The sequence below is a fragment of the Mustela nivalis genome, assembly GCF_964662115.1.
Source record: "Mustela nivalis genome assembly, chromosome: 6".
Taxonomy (NCBI): domain Eukaryota; kingdom Metazoa; phylum Chordata; class Mammalia; order Carnivora; family Mustelidae; genus Mustela; species Mustela nivalis.
This window is the reverse complement of record NC_139025.1, coordinates 143470605-143493739: the sequence shown is the minus strand read 5'-3', so window position 1 is coordinate 143493739 and position 23135 is coordinate 143470605. Positions and strand designations below refer to the sequence as shown.

Sequence of the window (23135 nt, the reverse complement as noted above, 5' to 3'; positions counted from 1 at the left end):
AAACTGAAATCAGTTTAGGTCATCACCAATTTTCTGGGCTTCTGGCAAGAACAGGCATAGGCTTGCTATAGTGGAGAGGGGGGAGTTAGATTCAGTTCTCCTGGTCTCTCCACTTCCTCTATTCCAAGGCACTTACTTCACTGTTCTAAAAGAACTGGGGAGAGAGACTGCTGTTTCTCTTTAGCCTTTACACGTTCCTTTCTGCTGTTTTCCTCTCTGCCTTGGGAGCTCAGCTGTCACACTGAAGCAGGTGCCATTCTGTCACACTGAGCAGCCCTTGTTATATCTGAGAGACAAAACCACAATTCATTTTACAGCTCCACACGTTAGATAAACCTGCCCACATGTCTAATTGCATTATGTTTTGCCATTCATTTATTAAAGATATTTATGAAACTTCTATGCTGTGCCAGGCCCTGTTGTAGTATTAGAGATACATCTGTGAAAGAAGTACAAATAAAAATCTTTGCCCTCAATGTCTCATGCATCCTGGCCAATGAGGTAATGTATGCACTACAATAGTGAGAGCAGGCACTTTTCATAGCCCTTTACATGCAATGGTTTATTCAGTACTTACAGGTGGATACTATTATTTGCCTCATAGTGCAGATGAGGAAGCTGAGGAAAGTGATGTGCCCAAGTCATGCTGCTAGTAGGCTATGCAGCTGGGATTTCAACCTAAGCAATAGGAAGGATAGCAAGATTGAATAGTGTTTATTGTAATACTAAGATTTAATGGCTTCTCTGATGAAAAACCTTTTTAAAAAAATATTTTATTTATTTATTTGAGAGAGAGAGAGTGCATGAGCAGAGGGAAGAGGCAGAAGCAGACTCCCCATTGAGTAGGGAGCCCGACATGGCACTCAATCCCAGGACCCTGAGATCATGACAGTGGCCGAAAGCAGCCACTTAACTGATGGAGCCACCCAGGTTCACCTGATAAATAAACCTTTTCAGATGTAGAAACTGTGCTAGCTTCCAGTTTTCTGTTTTTGTGTCAAATATAGTAGATGTGTTGAAGTGTTAGATCTGATGTAAAACCCTAAATGCATCAGATGAAAGAGAAAGAACAGTCAAAAGTGTATATGCTATGTTTTCAGCTGGATTTGGACACTGAATATTTGAGTAACACTGAGTGATTTTCCTTTAATTGGCTAAAATAAAAAAATGAGAACCAGGTAAATGTGTAGTCATCCATATTTGAAAGATTCCATGATAACCTGCAAGACTTTATGAGCTGTTGACCAAGGAGCCCAAACATTCTCTTAAAATAACTGGCCTGTCTGCAACCAACCTTTTGGGAATTGCACGGCTCTGGGAAAACAGCTCTTAAAGAACCAAATACATTCTAGTATCCCTCAGGACAGACAGTAGTGCCTGAAATTTCTGCCTTTTGTCATTTTTATTGCATAAGAGGGTTTATAAAAATCAAATAATATTAGGAATAGTTACAACTCTTATCTAATCTTTTAATAGTTAACTGATAAAAAATGGGAAAAACATGGAGCAGAATATGGTTGGAAGATAGATCAATTAAAAATTAGGAAGAAAATAAACTTAGAGAATTATGGTAAGAGTACTTACCTCTGAATTACATCTCCTGACAAAATTTGTCTGCTTCCCTACCAGAAGGTAGGGACCATGAGGTTGAGGCTTTCTTCTGCTCATTGCTTTGTGTCTAATGTCTAAGCAGTTTAGACATATAACAAGTGCTCAGTCTGTATTTGTTGAGACAATGGTTAAGTGAACACCAACAGATTAAAGGAAATAATACATAATTGCTGAATAAAGTTTCAATTGACATGGTTCCAAATACTTAAGGAAGATCCCCTTTTCAGATCAAGACTGTTATAAGACTGGGTTATAATTTTATTATCTCTAATGACTATCATCTAAATAACAGGATTTTAAGCTCAGTAACAGGAAGATACTGTTTGCTTTCTTCTTTCTTAAACCACTGTTGAATGAATAATAAATGAGTTGGCAGGCCAAAACAAGAGAAACAAAGTGAACTAGGGGATAAGTAGGAAGTACTGCATTATTGTTTTAAGAGTCAGACCAGCCAATTTATCTGGTGAATGGGAAAAAAAGAATAAGGCAACATAGAAAGAAAAAGATATTACTTTAAATCTGTATTTTGCTTTACTTTAAAAAAGATTTTATTTATTTATTTGAGAGACAGAGAATGAGAGAGAGCATGAGAGAGGTGAGGGTTGTGGTGGGGGGGGGGAAGCAGACTCCCTGCTGAGCAGGGACTCTGATGTGGGATTTGATTCCAGCACTCCAGGATCAAGATCTGAGCCGATGGTAGTTGCTTAACCAACTGAGCCACCCAGGTACCCTTAAATCTATATTTTAAAATCTGACTCTTCTTGTGCTTTGGGTCCACTTCTGTACAGTGGGTTCCCAATAAATGTTTATTGACTGCTCTATTGATTTCCCATTTTCCACTCCAAAATCAGCAAGTCTAACCCAAGTAATGCCCCAATTTATAATGGATTAAAAATAAACATTTATTTAATTTTTGCTATGCTGATATTATTGAGACCACTTTTTGCTTATTGCTAGAACCAAGATGCAAATTACTGAGACTCCAAAACTCATCTATCTCTTCACCTCTCACACTTCCTCACTGCCAATTCACTTATTCCTCCCAGCAGTAAATGTTCACTACCCATCACCACAGCATCTGGCATATGATGGGCACTCAACATATAATTCATTAATTTTGATTTTAAAAAGCACCCTCTTTGACGTGTGCAGGATAAGTTGGAAAGAGGTAAGTCAAGGGGAGTGGTTAAGTGTAATTGTCTTGAAAAACTTTGATCATACAGAATAAAACTCTTGACTTTACACCCACCCCCACCCAATCTATGTAAGTTTGTGACTTATGTCATAAATGTGGCATTGATTGCCACATTTTTGGATTCATGGATTCATATACTATATGCATCATAAAACACACAGAAACAGAAATAAGAAAGGATGCCATGAAAATGGGGAAAAAACCACAAAAACAAAAACAAAAAAGCAAACCCAGCTCGCAATGTTTTTCTGTCATGCTCTCTTCTATAATAACTAACCAGGATCTCAAAGCATAATACATACCTTGGGAAGATAGGGGTGTAAATCCTTATTTCGGAGAGTCTTTATAATTTTGAAACTTTCTGAATTTTTGTCAGATGTCGCTAGATGTCCATTGTTTATACCTCCTCATGCTGCTAACAAAGACCTTGTTCTAGAAATAGGGAAGGTTTCATGTTTCCATTTGCTTGAGGTTTGCTTGTGCTTGTGTTTTTGGATTACTTTAAATTTTTGTACATTCTTGTTTTCTGCAGTAATCCTTTTAAGCCCTGTGTCATGCAGTGAGACCTGCTTTTGTTAAAATGAGATAATATGATATGGAAATCCACTTGAGTACTATGATGCTTGGGTAAGTTGAAAGCAAATAAAAATGTTCGTAGCACAATGCCAACCCTTCCGTGTTGTAGAACGCTCACTCTTTCTGCAAGATTTCTTTGCCAATCTGACATGATGTGTGAACATCTGATATGCAGACCAAGAAAGGGTACAGAATAAATTTGTATATTATATAAAAGTAAAGCTCAGTCTTTTCTCTAGCTTTGGGTAAAAAAATAGGACAATCTAGTGTTTTCTTCCCACAGCCCAGGGAATCATCATAGGAATCCCTGGAGTCTCCATGCCTACCTTTTGACGTTGTTGCCCTAGAGGGTGCCAAAAGGAAGCAGTGGAAGTGGAGATCTGAAGAAAAATACATGAGGTAAAGCAAGTGAATGTGGTGCTAATACCTTGCTCTTTCAACAGTCCTTGTTGAATCAACTGAGTTTTCAGTTTTTTAAATTTCTACCACAACTCTTATTTTGGTCCATAACTTATATCTGACGTACTACAAGGCATAATTATAATTTTAGGTTATTATACTTTTTTATTTGTATTTATGTGTATTTTCAAAATGTTACAGCATGGCATGCATTGTGAGGTATAAACAAAGAAAATCTAATCATAGCTGAAAATTTTCAGAAATAAAGTCTTTGCAATATTATTTTAAATTAAAAAATAAAAAGAACCAAGTTAAATGCAGAAAATGTTTTCTGTTTATTTTCCAAAGATTTGTATGTTACATAGTAACAATAGTTGGCAATTTTTGCAAGGTATATGTGAGAGAATCTTAAACCTGTCTGAAATTTTAAAAATAAATAGGCCCTTGATAATTTTTCTTTATATTATATATATACCTATTATATTACATATGTCATATTAGATATTATGTATAACAAATGTAACAGAATCATGTTATAGTTATAGTTTATAAATTACATATCCCTTTTTAATTTAATTTTTCTTTATTCTGTTATTTATTTTTGTCACTTCTTCAATCATAAACATCTCCACCAGAATGCAGGCAGAAGAAATAAAAAGGTGCAGCCAAGCAATTTAATTCTGTCTTACAAGAGCAATAACAAAAATCAGTGTTTATGTCTGACTTTTAGCTTACTAAATGTTTTCACATTTTTTTAAAGATTTTATTTATTTATTTGATAGGCAGAGATCACAAGTAGAGAGGCAGGCAGAGAGAGAGGAGGAAGCAGGCTCCTCGCTGCGCAGAGAGCCCGATGCGGGGCTCGATCCCAGGACCCTGAGATCATGACCTGAGTCGAAGGCAGAGGCTTTAAGCCACTGAGCCACCCAGGCGCCCCCACATTTATCTTTTTACTTGATTCTGCCAACATTCTTAAAGTAGATATTAATATTATTAGTAGTATTATGTCCCCATTTTATAGATGAGGAAGTTAACTGTGGAGTGACTGGCTCAAGGGCTTTCTGTCCAACAAGTATAAGAGCTAGGACTTGAGATCTCACAACTGTTTCTTTTTTTTTTTCTTGAATAATATTCTGTTATCTTTGTGTATCCAATTATACAATGCATTACAATGCAGTTCTAGCAGGGGCTATAAGGGGAAGAGAGGTTAGACCTTTCAAAATCCTTTAAATATGAGACATACCAAATTAACAAGAAATAATGTACAGAAAATAATAGACATCAATGTATCAACTGTCAATTTAAGTAAATTATTAATATTTTGCAAAATTCACTTCACTTTTCCATCATTAAATATATCTGTTAATACTATAGAATATTAATGTCTAAGGTTTTTGGTTTCATTCCTTTTTTCTTCTTATTCCTTAATTATTCTGAAGTGTAATAGATTATTTCCAATTGTTTTATATCTTTTAATGTCTTTCATAATAACTATATTATTTGGGTTCACAAACTTATGTATTTAAGTCTGTGTGTTGAGGGTGGGAGCATTATGCCATATGTCTTAATTGGCAACTTGTTTTTTCTTCATTTTGACATCATGGTGTGAGGATTTAATTCATTCATTACACTCTTGTTCAATATTTCATTGCATGAATAAGCCACATCACATTTCCTAATTGAGACAGCTTGGGTGTTTGTGCTTTTTTCTGTCACAAACATTGCTACAGTAAATACCCTTAGTATGTCTCCTTTTCCGTACACTTGAGAGACTTTAAGGTAGGTATGTAAGAAGAGTAAGTTCTGGGTTTTAAGGTATGTGCACCAATATCCTTCCAAGGGAATTCCTAATTGTTTACCAACATGGTGGTACCAATTTGCACTCTTACCAAAATTTCCATATTCCAATGTGCTTATTTTCATAGCATTACTAGGCTATTCATTTTGTCAACCAATGGGTATGAAATGGTGTTTTCATTGTTGAATATTTATGTCCTTGCTTTTAGTGAAGTTGAAAAATTTCAAGTATTTTATCAACAAGTCATGCTTCTTTTGCTTGTGTTTCCTGATATCTTTGCCCTTTTCTGGTACTTTGTTTCTACTGTGTTACTTGTCTTTTCCTTATTGATTCATGGTAGTTTTATATATTCTGAATTATAATGTTTTTAGCGCTAAGGATTATAAATACCTTCTAATTTGTGGTTTGTCTTTTTATTTCATTTATTTTTGTCTTACACATTTTTATTCTTTGTTTAGAAAATACTTCTACTACCTAAGTTTTTGCACAGAAAACTTTAAATCTTATGATCTCATTTGAAATGGCCTCTACTTTTTTCATTATGATGAGATTCCACTTAACACCAAAGATTTAAAAATTTAAAAACAAATGACTGGAAAAAAGCCAATTTGAAAAGGCTACATACTATATAATTCCAACTATATGACATTCTGGAAAAAGCAAAACTATGGAGACAGTAAAAACATTAGGGGTTGCCAGGGGCTTAGCGGGAGGGAGGGAGGATGAATAGAGGAAACATGGGATTTTTAGGTCAGTGAAACTCTTCTGTGTGGTACTGTAATGCTTGATGAATGACATTATACATTTATCAAACTCATAGAACATACAAACACAAGCAGTAAATTACAATGTCAACTACAGACTTTAATTTAAAATGTTATCCTTTTTTTTTTTTTAAAGATTTAATTTATTTATTTATTTGACACAGAGAGATCACAAGTAGGCAGAGAGACAAGCAGAGAGAGATAGAGGAAGAAGCAGGCTCCCCGCTGAGCAGAGAGCCCGATGCAGGACTCAATCCCAGGACCCTGAGATTACGACCTGAGCCGAAGGCAGCGGCTTAACCCACTGACCCACCCAGGCGCCCTAAAAATGTATCCTTATTGGTTCAACAATGATAACAAATGCACCACACTGATGCATGATGTTAACAATAGGGGAAAACAAATTGGAGGATCAGGGAGTATACTGGAACTCTGCACTTTCTGCTCATTTTTTTCTGTAACTTAAAACTTCTCTAAAAAAATAAAGTCTATTAATTTTAAGGAATGCATTCTCTGACAATGAATACTTCTTTTCCTCATATGAAAGTGGTTAGAACCCTGAAGGAAGTATTAGAAAAGATCTGGTTTTGGGGCATTTGGACAGCTCGGTGGGTGAAGCATCCAACTCTTGATTTCAGCTCAAGTCATGATCTTGGGGTCATGAGATTGAGCCCCATGTTGGACTGCATGCTCAGTGGGGAATCTGCTTGAGATTCTCTTCACCATCTCCCTGTGATGCCCCCCTCCACCACTTCTCTCTCTTCCTCTCTAAACTAAATAGATAAATAAAATCTTAAAAAAAGAAAAAGAGAAAAAGAACTGGTTTTGTAAGTCAGGGATAAATTATCTGGTGATGAGGGGGATACCCAGGTCTGGATAGGTATATGCTTATTGTCCTGCTGTAATTATTAATATCATCTACTATCTCTCTCAAAAACTGTCCCATTTAGACAATAAATTATATGACCATCTTGACCCCTTACAAGCTTGGCTATCAAATATGAGAGATACAGATTTCTTTGACTACAATAGGTTGGGAGGTGGTTTATAGATGTCTTCCCAGTTTCCCTCATTCTTGGTGTAAAAAGCTTACTTTTCAGTATGATGATTACCTCTGGCTCTGTGCTCAGGAATGACAGTTATAATTAATAACTGGGGAAAAATCATAGTTTATGCTAGAAGACAAATGTGTTGTCAGTAGCGGTGTATGTTAGAAAGCAGCAGATCTGACTCGCTGGGGAAACAGAATTGAAATATTTCTTCTTGATGTGAAGCCATTGAGAATTGCCATTCTCAATTCTGCTTTGCTCTTTACCTTTCTCTGCTAGCTCCTGTACAGGGCCAAGGGTACCTGGGCTTGAGTTCAGTTGTATGATGTGGTCCGAAATAAAACACACAATCTTCTGGGGCCTCAAGCTTTCTCATTTGGAAAATAAGACACTTGAGTCAGATAATCATTGTCTTTTAGTTCTAAACTTGTATGATTATGTGTTCTACAATTTTTAGGTGTGCTGCTGAAGCCAAGAGTAGTGAGAGATAAGTCTAGAAAAGTAAATGAGACAAACAAAGTAGAGGTTCTGAGAAGTTTAGAGTTGGGTCTTGCACTTCTAGGTGTGTCAGGGCTGCTGGCATCAACCAAACATTCCCACTGAGAATAACTAGAAAATCAGATACAATACAATAAATAATTGTTTGAAGGAGGTGGTGAGAACCAGCTGGTATTTGAGGGACATGATTAGGGAGAGAAGGAAATAGCATCTTATACTTCATTTGTCCCTTCTGGAGATCAGCTGATTGTTGCTGTGAGTTCTGTGCTTGAGAATCTGGGGCAGCTCTTACTAAGAGACACAGGAGCTGGCAAAGCTTTGGCAATCATGTGGGGCTGGAGAGGCAAAGCTCAGATTTTAGGGCAGTTAGAACAGCCAGGACTTGAAGGTCCAAGTTCCTGAAGTAAAGAAAAGCACAGAGAAGTAAGCCTGACTCTCAGTTTTTTGTTGTTTGTTTTTGGAACATGTTAAAATCTCAAAAAGAAACACACGCACACACACACACACACGCGTGCGCGAGCGAAAGATTTATTTATTTGAGAGAAAGAAAGCAGGGGGACAGGCAGCGGTAGAGGGAGAGAGAGAATCTCAAGCAGACTCCCCACTAAGTGTGAAGCCTGACTCAGAGCCAGATCTCCTGACCCTGAGATCATGACCTGAGCCAAAATTAAGTGTTGGATGCTTAACTGACTGAGCCACCCAGGTGCCCCAGGAACTTGCTAAATTCTTAAGTTGCTCAGGATTAGAACTTAAGAAATAAAGCAAAAATGTACTGACAGCTAATGTGGAGTTGTTGGCATCTTCATAGCCTCAAGGAGAAGGAAGAAAATAGGGTTTAGGATATGTTGAAGAAGGGCCCTAATCCCAGGCTTTCAGTCAGGATCTCTTGGAGGCTATACTCCAGAACAGTGGGGGCAGAGGGAAGAGAGTAAATTGAAGCTTACTAAGATTGAAATCAGTCTCAGCTCAGCTCAGTTCAGTTGTGGATTAGATGAAGGCATTTTTTTTTTCTCTCACTGAGTGGGGAAGATGACAGAGGATACTATCTTAAGACTGTACACATTTTCATACAGGGTAGATAATATTCAGTAAAAGCATGTATGCACATATACACACAAAAAACAGGTCCAGTATTTTTTTTTTAAGATTTTTATTTATTTATTTGACACAGAGAGAGATCACAAGTAGGCAGAGAGGCAGGCAGAGAGAAAGGGGGAAGCAGGCTTCCTGCTGAGCAGAGAGCCCGATTCGGGGCTCGATCCCAGGACCCCAGGATCATGACCCACGCCGAAGGCAGAGGCTCAAGCCACTGAGCCACCCAGGCGCCCCCAGGTCTGGTATTTTAAAAAACACAATACAAAGTGGTGTATAGGACATAAACCTTCATATAGAGCCCCTGATAATAGCAGCATATAGACAGGACCAAGAGAAGGTGGGGATTGCTGTGAGGACAATTTACCCACATCTCTACAAGGAACAATTACATCAGTTTGGGCACTTTGTGTTGTAAATGACAGAAACCCTATTTCTAACAGCCTGAAACAACCGAAATAATTTATTGGCTTATTAGCTGTAAAATCCATAGATGATGGGGCTAGGTTTCTGGATTTGTTTTGGGGGTTCAACTCTGTAATCAAGACAGTTTCTCTTTTGGAGTGTCAGCTGTAAATCTTCCCTCAGAGCAGCAAAATGGCTTCAGTAATTCCAGACTTCACAAACGCACAATTCTTTAGAAGAAAGGATATGGCTGTGGACTAGTAGTTTTCTCAGAATTGTGAGAAACGTTCTAGAGATAAAACCTCCAGGAAACATTTTTCTCAGAACAAACTGTTACAGATTGGGTTCAGTGTCCATTACCGGACATATACCTGTGACCAATAACTCCAACAGATGATATAGGAAGGTTCTAATTAGTCTAAAACAACCACAGCCCTCTCGTAGAGCAGAGCACTACACATCCCAAAAGCAGGGTAGGAGGTGTTGGGGAAGCATAGTCAACAGCTGCTATGGAAGTTTTGAATAAATATGTGCACGGTGAAAGAAACATGCAACTATTTAAAAAAAAAAAAAAAGCAGGGGCACCTGGGTGGCTCAGTTGGTTGAGTGTCTGCCTGCTGCTCAGGGCTCAGGTCATGATCTCCATGGTCCTGGGATCAGTCCCATGCTGGGCTCCCCACTCAGTGGGGAGCCTGCTTCTTCTGCTGCTTCCTCTGCCCCACCCCCTCTCCTCCCACCTTGTGCTCTTTCTCTCAAATAAATAAATAAGGTCTTTAAAGAAAAAAGCCTAGAAAAAGAAAATATATAATTATTGCAGGTAAAGGACCATTCCAGAAGAACATGTGTTATAAAAAAGAAGAACATTTTCTACAGGAAATGCTGGGAACTGTCAGATTTAAGGTGATTAAATACACAAAGGAAAAGAATAAAAAGATAGTGTAAATTAAAAGAGGATATTGCTAAGCCAATTTAAAAAAAGACCTTTAGTAAAAATAGCTACATTACGGGATTAATTTATAAATTAGAAATAGAGCAGTAGAGAATCAACATGGGTACCAATCAAATCAGTAACATGGGGAGATTCTTAGGAAAATGAGCAAAATAGAGCAGAGAAGATGAAGAAATGATGTCAAAAGAGGCTGTAATATATATGAAGCCAGAAATTGGAGATAATTGTGTCGATAATTGGTGTTTCCTGAAGTAGAGAATAATATAGGAAGAAAATGGTCTATTTTCAAAGATGTAATAGAAGACTCCCCTGAAATGAAAGAAAATATGACCCTATACATCAAAAATGTGTCCCTCTGAACCAGGAAAAACTGTTGTCAAAAAACACGTAAACACACATCCTGGGAAAGATAATTGGATATCAAACCCCTTCCCCTACCCAAAAAAAAAAAAAAAAAAAAAAAAAAAAGTCTTTGTTTTAAATTCAGAAAATGGAAATCTCCCTCAAGGATAAATAATCAACCTGACCCATAGATTTAAGGTTATTCTACCAAAAGTCTGAAGATTGCCTGAATGGGTTTGTGCACATGTATGTGTGTACACGCTGATTTTTACATGGAACTTGACAAGGAATTTAAAATTTATACCAAAGCACAAAGGGTAAATAATAACCAAACCCTCCTGAAGAAGAATAAGATGGAAGAGACTTGACTTCCAAAGCTACAATTATCTAGAATAATTGTGACCATATGACACTGGCATAGGAGGAAGAGATATAGAAGTATAACATAGTAGATGATCCCTAAACATAGCAACTTCTATAATGAAACTTGATTTATGACAGAGTTGGCCTGCAGGTCAGTGATGAGGAATGGACTTTTCAGTCTATGCTAGAATGGACTTCTGAACTGTGCTAGGATGATTGGTTAGACATGGGTTCCCTCTCTCGCTGTCTCTCTCTCTCTTTCTCTGCCCAATAAAATTTTAAAAAGAAAAAAGAAATAAGAAAAATTACAATATCTTAGGTAAAGAAGGAGTTCTTAAGACATAAAAAGAGGGTACAACATACAGGGAAAAACTTGGATAAATTTGACTCATGTAAAACCAGGGACTGCTGTTTATCAAAGGACGCCTTAAAGATGGTGTTGGCAAAGGTTTACAGTAATCAGAACTCTTTGGCATTGCTGGTGGAAATATAAATTTGTACAGCCATCTTGGAAAACAGTTTGTATTATCTCATGAATAATCCCAGCTACCCTGCTTCCTTGATACGCCCTAGAGAAAATGATGTACCTCAGCCCCAGGACATGATATAAGAATGTTTGCAGCAACACATTTTCTAGAAGTTAAAGCAAATGGACACACAGACACTGGAAATACCAAATACCGCTCAGGTAGATAATGGATGAATTCTTTGTGGATGCACTCCATGAATGCTAGAAACCTGTGTAAAGGAAGAAACTGCCTCTACTATAAGAACATGGAAAAAAAATCTCAGGAACATAATTTTGAGGGGAACAAAGCAAATCATGGCAGGATACATAGGATATGATTCTATTTGTATGCAAAGCAAAGGTTGAATCAATTTCTCCGAAATTACTGAGCTGGAAAAAATAGTGGCAGAATCAATGAATAAATATAGGAGTTGCATCTTTGAAAAATCAAAACCAAACCATAAACTAGATAAAGCTGTCTAAAGTAATCAAAGAACAAAACAGAAGAAACACAAATATATATACAATTAAAAATATATCCGTTTTTGGTTGCCGCTTTTCCAAATTACCACAGGTTTTTTTGTTTGTTTTCTCTTTCTCTCTCTCTCTTTTTAAAGATTTATTTCTTTATTTGACAGAAGCAGCAGAGGGAGAGGGAAAAGCAGACTCCCCACTGAGCAAGGAGTCTGTTGCAGGACTGGATCCCAGGACCTTGGGATCATCACCTGAGTTGAAGGCAGCTGTTTAATCAGCTGAGCCACCCCGGTGTCCCAAATTACCACAAAGTGGCTTAAAACAACACAAACTTATTATCTCACAATTCTGTAGGTCAGAAGTGTAGGTGGGCTTAGATGATCATCAGGTTCCTCTGGCCCAGAGCTGAAAGGGATGAAATGAAGGTGTCAACCTGAGCTCTCATTCTGAGGTGCTGGGGAAGAGTCTGCTTTCATAGTTCATTTAAGTGCTGGCAAAGTTCACTTCCTTGTGGTTGAAGGGCTGAGGTTACTGCTTCCTTGCTGGCTTCCAGTGAGGAGCCTCACTCAGCTCCTTCAAACCAGCAGCTGTGTGTCAGATCCTTCTCATACTTCTAATCTTGCCCATGTTCTTCATGCCACATTCATTCTACCATATTTTCTGACTCCAGTCGAAGAAAGTTCTGTGCTTTTAAGGGTTTCCGTGCTCTGATTGCGTCCCCCAGGATAATCCAAGAAATTCTTCCCTTCTCAAGGTCTATAGCCTTATCCTATCTGCAAGTACCATAACATATTAAAAAATTCGGGGGGTTAGGGCATGCGCACTGGGCAAGGGGGCAGAGAGACTGAGCATTCATCTGCGTACTATAAAAAAAATAAGGAAAGAGAAATAACCCCTGATGCAGAAAAACACAACATATATTTAAAGCACGGATCTATGCAAATAAGTGTGAAAACCTACCGAAATGGACAATTTTGTAAGAAAACATAATTTACTAAATTTATCATGAAAAGAGGCAGGCAAAAATCTCTCCATGGGAGGGAACTAAGACTATCAAATTTCCTACAAAAGCACCAGTCCAAATGTTTCACAGTTGATTTTTTTGAAACGTCACGAAATAGATGATATCCAATGTCATCTACATGGTCCGAGAAAATTGAGAAAAGGGTATGCCAGCTATTATTTATTGGTATCCAGCCTCTTATCTGACCATCTGTATTCTCTTCTGTATTTCGAGGATGTGGACGCAGGGCTCTTGCTAGCAGGGTTCTGGTTAATTCTGCCAGCTGGAGGCACTAATGTAAGATTAGGAAGGGGGAAGAATGGAGAAGCCAAGTTCTCCTTCTGGCAGTGGTGGCCTGTCCAGGGCTGGTGTGAGCGGGCTCCTGAGTAGCTGTGAAGGGGGTGGTAGTTGTCCAAAGGCAGCAGTGGCCACAACGACTACGTGGTTACTTCTTCCAACCTGCAGCTGCTTCTTGTAGGTCCTGATCTCAGGGTGAGATCTTGCTCTTCCAGCCCTACCAAACATCTTGAGACTGGACTTCTATTTCAACTCCCTCTCTGCTGGAAATATCCTGAATGCTTCCCCTGCTTCTTACTGGAATCTGACGGATACAGAAGGTAAGCATTTGAGTTGTTTTTATAAAGCTGCTCAAATTGATTTCATAATCTGACAAACACAGCATAAAAAGGAAATGTCAAACTGATCTTATTAATGAATGTCAGTGCAAACCTTCTAAATAAAATGTTATATAAAATATTAAAAACAGAGTTTAATGAATACTTCTATAAGTAATAAATCATGAATAACTGGGGCTCATCTCAAAGTCATTTGTCATATCAATATGTCGGAAGAGGATAAGGAAATGAAATAACAGGTGTAAATTTTCCAAAGATGGAGACAAATTTGTTTTTCTTTGTAATGTACTTATATAGCCCCAAAGAATCAGCTGAAAACCTATTAGACACAATATGAATATTTAATAAAGTGCCTGGTTACAAAATTAATCTATAAAATAATTAGCTTTTGGTTTTAAAAACAATAACTGATACGAAAGAAAATATCTTCGTTACAAAAGCAAGGAAAAAAATAAAGCCAGAGAAAAGCTTTTGAAAATGCGCAAACCTGCATGAAGAGAACTTTAGAACTCTGACCAGGGCGTAGACAAAGGACTGAAGGGGCGTCTGGGTGGCTCAGTCATTAAGCATCTGCCTTCTACTCCCTTGGGTCATGATTCCAGGGTTCCTGGGATGGAGCCCTGCCTCGGGGTGGGGGTGGGGGGGGTGGGTACCTGCTCAGTGGGGAGCCTGCTTCTCCCTCTCCCTCTGCTGCCCCCTCTACTTGTGTTCCCTCTCTGACTCTCTCTCTCTCTCAAATAAATAAAGAAAACAAAACAAAACAAAAAAGCAGACTGAAGACATGAAAAGAGGCATCTTATATTTTGGTTAGCAAGCTTCACGTTGCAGAGATAGCAATCCTTTGTAAAATAATCTGCTAAAACCATATATACATTCTCATCAAAATACTGGAATGTTTAATTTTAATTTTTTAACTTTTTGATTTTGACAAAATAATTCTAAAATACAAATTTGGGTGAATATAAATTTGGGTGAATACTGAGAACAAAAAAAGAAATGTGGGGGTCTAATGGTATCTAAGAATAAAATGTACCATGAATGCAACAGTAATTAAAACAGTATGGCATTGATGCAGGAATAAAGCTGATGATGACCATGAACCAGAGCAGGAAGTTCAAAATAAACTCATGTACCTAGGAGAGTCAGCCTATGATACAGATGACTTTTCAAATCTTTGAAAGTATGCACTTCTTAATATATACTAATAGGATAATTAGCTCACTTGAATGACACAAATTTAAATGAGTCCTGATCCCCTCTTCTCTTATTATATCAAAATAAATTCCAAACTAGTTAAAAAAAAGTAATGTGTAAGTGAAAATTACAAATATTAGAAGGGCATATGAGTAAGTTTGTTTTTATACTTTGAATGAAGAGAAAGCTCTTTTAAGAATAAACCCAGCAACTATAAAGGAAAATAACTGATATATTTTGAGCATAAGTATTAAAAAATTTTTCTGTTAAGTAAGATTAATGGATGGATGGATGGATGAATAGAGTCAAATGACAAATTATTTCACAGATTAAAAAATAGTTATAGTTAAAATAACTATATAATAACTAAATAATATATATAACTTATATCTATTATATTTAATATAATAACTAAATATTATATGTAATGAAAATAACTAAATATAAATAACTATCAAAAATAGTTATAAAATGTATCAAGCAGAAGGATTGAATCTTTCAACAGACAGAAAAGCTCATTAAAATCAATGTGAAAAAGATTAACTGACAATCTAACAGAAAAATGGTCAAAGGATATGAATAGTCAAAGGGAAAAATATAAGTGGTTAATAACCTTAGGAATAGTACTAAAGTTAAAATAGTCCTAAAGTTAATTAATTATTCAAAATTAATGAAATGCAGGGGCGCCTGGGTGACTCAGTGGGTTAAAGTCTCTGCCTTCGGCTCAGGGTCCTGGGATCGAGCCCCGCATCGGGCTCTCTGCTCAGCGGGGAGCCTGCTTCCTCCTCTCTCTCTGCCTGCCTCTTGGCCTACTTGTGATCTCTGTCTGTCAAATAAATAAATAAATAAATAATCTAAAAAAAATTTAATGAAATGCAATTGGAAACAATGAAACACACTTAATCATTAATCACATTAGGGAAAATGAAACAAGTCTATAATCCCATTGTTTGTAAATAGAATACAGTGACTAATATACTTGGTGTAAGTATAAAATGGTCCAATGTTTTTGGAGGTAAATAGGCAGTTTTGATGCACACCTTAAATTCATATATCCCATGAAGGAACAATGGAGATTTCCCTGCGTATTTCATTTATATATTAAACACATAATCTATTGAACACTTACTATGTGCTGTTCTCTGTGTTCACTACCAGGGATACAAAAGTTATCAAGAAAGTCTTTGTCCATAAGGTATCTGCTAGCCAAAATGTAACATTGCTTGTAGTGATTTCAAACAAACAAACAAACAAACAAACTTGATGTTAGGAGAATTTTTGTGTGTTGGTAATCCATACAACATGATACCATGAAATTATTAAAGAAAATGAGATAAACATGAATGTACTTTTGGGAAAGTTCATGAACAATCGTGCAGCGGAAAAACAAGTCACATTAATTATGCATAATATAGTGTTACCCCAAAGTTTGTCAAGATACACACACACACACACACACACACACACACACTCGTGCCTATAAAATAAAACATCTAGAAGAATACATAATTCACTCAAGAGATCATCACTGGGAAGCTGCATGGGAAAAAAAGGAAATGTCAGACTATTTCCCTTAATTTCATAGAATTCTAAATGGCTTATTTCTTTTCATAATCATATATTAATTTTTAATAATTAAAAAACTCCATCTCAGATGTTTTTAGAAAGAAGTCTCTCAAAAGTTCATTTACATTGATTCCCAGAGCATATTGGGATCTGTTGGCGAACTTCACGTTTCCACTTCCTCCCATGGGAATGGGTTCCTGCTTAATTAAGTGACCCAGCCTGCAGGGAAGGTATTGGCAACACCATTTGGAACACCTAGATGTATCCCAGGAGTTCCATTCCTTAACTGGGAGGTCGTCCATCAAAGAGAGAATTGACTTCATTTTTGAAGTGCAACCCCTTTTCCTTCTAGCATTGTTGACTAAGTTTCCCCTCACCATTGTGGAGTCCTCACACTAGAAGTCATCACTGCTGTTGGTTGGTGTTTGAAGATACCAAGGGGAAGAGCTATTGTTTATTTCATAATCCGAAAGTGATCATAAGGTGTTCATTTTAATAGTCTTCCCTTTATATTTATTGCCTAGGCCAAACAGGAAACAATCTGCAGGCCTGACACTTGGTTTTGCAAATACACCTTTCCTGGCAATGATGATGGTCCCAAGGCAGCAGTGGCATGGGCATCTTAAAATAAAACATCTTTCTTACATAGAAGAGGTTTACAACTCTCTAAAGGTTTTGTCATGGCATTTAAGTAGGCTGATATTCTACAGAGTAGTCATACTTGCACATTTGATGGATTATATTTTAGGAACAGTGATTGTTTTCAGTGTGGGGAAAAGCCTCCACAGACGGATTGATACTGGGCTCCGTGCTGGGTCTTATGCATTAATCATGAAGTATCATGCTTATACAAATGTGTAGACTCCCAATTAGGCAGAGAGCACAGAGCCCTGGGAATAATGTTATGGGCTATTGGGCCTTTGAAATACACTCCTTGGCCAAATTTTCAAAAGCAAAGCAGATTTGAGATGCCTTTTTACTCTTGAAAACAGGTGTACAATTGTCTTCTTAGTGCTTATTTCATGCCTTCGACCTTAAAATAAAGCTTTCTCCCAGTTGGCATGATTTTCCCTCATTGCTCAACAGAAGCAGTGGAAATTCTGAATCACTGACAAGAAAATAAAATGTTCATTCAAAATCTATACGTGCTAAGAATATTGAGGATACATCAATATTTGGGGGTTTGGGTCACCCATTTTGAATGTTTCATGTGTTCAGTTTTCCTCTGGCAAGCTCTGCCATCTCTTATATTTTCTGTGATTAATCAAAACATTCAAGTTTCTATGTTGTAAATCCTCTGCACATGATGCAAATCTCATGAAGAGAAAACACAAATGCTGGAAGACAGACTTTTGCTTTTATGTATTACTTCTCATTTTCAAAACTTTACTTTGTTAACTTGAAACTGCTGATGTCTTACCCTGGCTCCTATTATCATAAGACACTTGTTGGATCCACTCCAGTATCTGGCGAGGATGTAGTGGTGGGTGGGAATGAGGGAGAATAAGAAGAAAGTTTGGAGAAGTTTTTGCTCTCCTTCATTTAAATCTCTCTTTCTAAGGTGGTCATTTTGAGTTTGGTTATGTCTACTTGCTATTATTCAGATGATGCATATAGACTGGCAAACCGAATGTTGCTACATAAGGAAATTTCATAGGTTAGGAGAAAGGATGAAAAGATGTTTTTGTAGTTGTATATACAGTAATCCTTGCCTCTAACTATCTAGTTTAACAAAAGCTTCAGACACATGTTTGAACATTTGTTATTCAACTGGGAATCAATTGAATAAGAAACCAGTTGAAGGAAATCCCTGCTGCTTTCATCAACAATATCTAGGACACAGCTGATTGATAAGTCACTTACTATATAAGTCTTGCTTCCCATACAGCACTCACTCATGGCTTGAGTGGGGTGGAGGACTGGCAGGGATGGAGAGAAAGAAGGAGAGGGGAAGAAGAGAGGGAGGGAGGAAGACTATAGGCTTAAGGGAGAAAGAGAGAGCTGGAGACCTTCTTTAGAATACTTGAAAGTTGAAGATAATGTCTGGAAAACCCTCCTTCGAGGGAAGAAAGGACTTCCTGACTTTTAAAAATGGTGTTAATCTACTGCGCTGTTTTTTCAGAATGCTCCTGGCTATGTGAGTAGCACTTTGAATTAGATCTCGTTGAAAAGTTTGTACAGAATTTTGTAGCCCTCCAAATGCAATTTATTACACTAGGCGATTCAACAAAAGATTGGCTTTTCTTAGCCCAAGCCATAAATGGCATTGGCAAGTTAGTCCAGTCAATCTTTTTCAACATAGCTTCTTAATCCTGGCAACAAAATCATCCTTCTTTCTTCTCTTTCTCATTGTCTCTTTCTTTTTCACACACCACACACATATGCATACAGGATTTTAACGATTAAACATTTTAAGTAACTACTGCTCCTCACTTTATAAGGACTGTAGGGAAAAAATGCCTCTGTGTAATCCTGTCAGTGGAGAAACTCATTTCTAAATACATTATTAAAAAACCAGGCCCACCGAGGGACTTTGTAGGGCATGGCGTATGTTTCCTGTGACTTTTGAGTAGCTGTGGAAAGGGAGGTGTGCACATTTGACCCAGGCAGGACCTGCTCTACAACTGAGGCCCTCCCTTCATCTCCAAATTTGGAAAATTTCACTCTCCCCACTGGTGTTGTCCTCTGTGAAATCAGAAGCCTACAAAGAGAAAGATCAAAGGGTGAGAAAAAGGCTATGGTACATCGTTGCAGGAAAACATCTGATTTCTGTTGCACTTAGGTTTATTTAGGTGTTCTCTGTTTCCATAGTGAAAAAGAAAGCAGCAACTGGAGAAATAAGGCAATAGAAAATTATGATGTCAAGCTGGAATTTGTTGAATGGAAATTAATGAAACTTAATGATGCTCCCGAGTTTTCTCTTCTACAAGAAGGTTATAAAAGGGCTTTTTGTGTCAGTGTATTGCCTTGCTTGCTTCACTTTGTGTTGTTACTTTGGTTTTTGTGTTTACTGTGCAAGAGAAGTATTTTTTCCCACCATGGTCTGGAACAAAGGGCAGAGTAGTGCTTGGTGATGACAAGTATCATCATATCCTTAAGGAAAAAAAAAAAAAAAAGGAACATCATATCCTTAAGAAAATAATCTAGTACTATAATCTGGTAAAATGGAACTCTTTCAGACAGGATAGCCTCGGTCAGTAGAAGGTGGTGATCTTTCCTCACAGAAATGCAGAGAAACAAGAAAGGACAGACTTCAACTTCCTAGGGCGTCCCACCACCCCATACCAGCCATCCCTTACATTGAATAGGTCTTCCAACCCTGTTTATAACTGAGCCCAAGAAAAATATCTCAGCATGACTCTGCCAGTCAATCGCCACCAAATTTGTTCCATCCTTAATATAATTTTGTCATCTCTCAACTACAGTAAGCTGTTCTGTAATGATAGTTTGCACTACTCTCCCCCATTCTATTTACTTCTAGTTAGAACAAATAGCAGTTTTCAATGTGTTATGTGGGGGCTCTTGGAAGAGCCCCAAGACCCTGTCAGGAGGTCCTCATGGTCAGACCTATGATTTTGTAATGTTATTTGTCTTTTCTACTCTTATCCTCTTATATATGTGCAGTAGAGTTTTCCAAAAGCAATATGAAGTGTTCCATAGATTTTTAAAATTGATTTTAATGAGTTCATTGATAATTTTAATTAATTTATTCATTTAAAAGATTAGAAGCAGATATTAGATTCCAGCTATCTTTTATTAACAGACATTAAAGAGATTAAGAAATTTGCAAAAATGTAAAACAGTGCCTATCTTCTTATTAATTTTTAAGTAATATTTTGGAAAATATAGTGATATTTCATAAAATATGTTTGTATTAACATGTGGTAGGTTTATTATTATTTTAGGCTATTTGTAAATACATGCTTTTAGATTTTTTGAGTTTTAAGAAAAGGTCTTTAGGATCCTCCATAATTTTTAAGAATTTTAGGGAATCCTGAGACCCAAACATTTGGGAATCCTTACCTTACAAAGTGAGCAGAGCAGAGTCAAAGTAGGAAGTGATGCCTTTATCGTTAGCATCTCAAAGTCCTTATAAATTAAGTACAGCTGGGCCTTGCTTTATAATAATCAAATGTATTACTATTAATATTCACAATGAAGATAAATTGTGGTAAAATTCAAATTTAAAGCAGCTTTGATGAGCTTTTTAAGTGCACTGTGACTAGTTTTCAAAACTATAAGTGCATTTTCAACTTTTTAAAAAAGATTTTACTTATTTGAAAGAGACAAAGACAGAGTGCATGTGAGAGAGAAGAGGAGTAGGGGAAGGAGAAACAGACCTCTGGCTGAACAGAGAGCCTGATGCAGGACTTGATCCCAGGACCCCAGAATCATGACCTGAGCCAAAGGCAGACGTTTAAGTGACTGAGCCACCTGGGCACCCTCAATTTTCAGCTTCTAAGAACATATGTAGTGCAGCCTGATGAACACATTGGCCCTTATTCTAGATGAATTGAAGTAACACTCTTTGGGTATGAGAAAAATAGCAGTGATTTAATTGGGCTTTAAAGACAATGAAGGTGAAAAATCTGTATTTGGTCTTTTTTTACAAAAACTATAAAACCAAAGTAAGATATAGGGAAAATGAAAATGTGACTGGCTCTAGAAGAAAGAAATCAATATCCTTTTCAGAACCAATTTATTTTCATGTGAGTTTTGTTTTGTTTTGTTTTAAGGTAGAAATAAGAAGAGCAAAGAATCATCCAAGGACAAACTAGATTACTCTGCCAGATTTGCCACAGAGTGTTGCTATTTGAGATACTATTTAAAAAAATTAGAGCAGGGAAACTTGATTAAAATTGGTTTGGGGAGAATCAAGGGAATCAAGAATTGAGAGAGAGAAAAGCAGAATTGACTTTGGGGACCCACAAGAGAGAGCTGTTTCACTTGAAATTAACAAATGGCTTTGGGGTTTAGCAAGGAAAGTCTGAACTTGAAGTATACAAAAGCTGAAAACACTAACTGTCCTCAGATAAAAATAAGAAAAACAGTACAGGACAAGTTAACAAATTGCATCTAGTTAGTAACAAGAGCATATGTTGACTGGGGGCGTGTGTGTGTGTGTGTGTGTGTGTGTGTGTGTGTGTGTGTGTGTTTGGTACTGGTGTCAGGTTTCAGAGCTTGCTGCACACACTTTTGATGACAGGGAGTCTGCCCGCCCTGTTTATGGGCCCTGAAAATGGTCCATTCTAAGGAGGAAACCAAAAAGCCCAGAGGTATGTGGTTTTTGAGCAAGTCTGTCCTTTGCAGAAGGAGAAACATATATCTACTTCTCTGATTTCTGGAGTGTGCTTTCCTGTACCCAGAAGTCCACAGTCACTGCTAAGAGTCCTGTTCCTGACAGCTCGTTAAAGTGCCATGTTTTCAGTAATGGCTACCAATTCTGACATTTGATTTTTAGCAGTTTGGATCAGTTGACATTTGACTGGCTCTTGAGTTTACTATCAGAAGATGGGCTTTTGCTTCTCTTCAGTTGTAAGATTTGCTGAATTAATTTTTATCAAAATTTTCATCAAATTTTTCAGAAACAATACATCAGGCCCCTCTCCCTGGAAGACAAGCTGGAAGAACAAGAGACAACAACCCAAGGGTCATCATAAAACTGTACAGCCCCAACACCAGGGGAAAATAGTATATTAAGTTCCTGGTATTGCCTCATGGCCTGTTTATTTCTTAGATTTGACTTTTCTTTTCTTTTTTTAAAATTCTTTCTCAACATTTTTTTTTCTTTTTACACACTGACCATTTCAACTAGATTCTTAGTACAACATATTCCATAGTAACTTTTTAACTTGAAATTTTTCACACATATACTTTTTTCTTTTTCCTTTTTCTTTATATCTATATCTGTATAAAGATATATAGAGATGTAAGCTTTAATATAGTCCTTTTCTCCTTATTCATATATATATATAAGTTTTAATTTCCCTGTATCTCTGGGAAGTAATGTTCTCTAACAAAGAGAACAAAATACACCCAGGAAGAACTCAAAATGTCATCATCCTTAGCCAAGATAAGGACAAGGAAGATCTTTCTTCAATTTAGAGCTCTTTATAGAGTTTGTCATTAACTGAACACAAAAGGTTAGAATGAAAAACTTTAGCCATCTTCATCATAGATGTGGCGAAAGTCTCTACTTAAATTTTCCATTTAAAATATGTCATATCGGAGACGCCTCGCTTCGCTGGCGCCGCCGCTGCTGTGGAGGCTCTGGGTGAAGTGGAAGTGTCCCCGGCGCTGGACAGACATCACAAGTAGGCAGAGAAGCAGGCAGAGAGAGGGACGCAGGCTTCCCGCTGAGCAGAGAGCCGGATGCGGGGTCATGACCTGAGCCGAAGGCAGAGGCTTAACCCACTGAGCCACCCAGATATATGACTCATTCAAGATGGCGGAGAAGTAGCAAGCTGAGACTGCTTCAGCTAGCCGGAGATCAGCTAGATAGCTTATCTAAAGATTGCAAACACCTGAAAATCCATCGGCAGACCGAAGAGAAGAAGAACAGCAATTCTGGAAACAGAAAAACAACCGCTTTCTGAAAGGTAGGACCGGCGGAGAAGTGAATCCAAAGCGACGGGAAGATAGACCCCGGGGGGAGGGGCCGGCTCCCGGCAAGCAGCGGAGCAACAGCGCACAAAATCAGGACTTTTAAAAGTC

At 37.5% G+C, this 23135-nt stretch overlaps 1 long non-coding RNA gene across 2 annotated transcripts; it reads left to right on the top strand.

Moving 5' to 3' along the window:
• Positions 1–3359: 3359 nt before the first annotated feature.
• On the top strand, positions 3360–22057 carry LOC309868192. 2 transcript variants are annotated; one of them, XR_014313568.1, is made up of 3 exons: positions 3360–3433; positions 13505–13643; positions 22007–22057. It is a non-coding gene; the product is annotated as an uncharacterized lncRNA (long non-coding RNA). The 2 variants fall into 2 exon arrangements; XR_014313569.1 differs by lacking the exon at positions 3360–3433 and adding an exon at positions 3723–3781.
• Positions 22058–23135: the final 1078 nt, after the last annotated feature.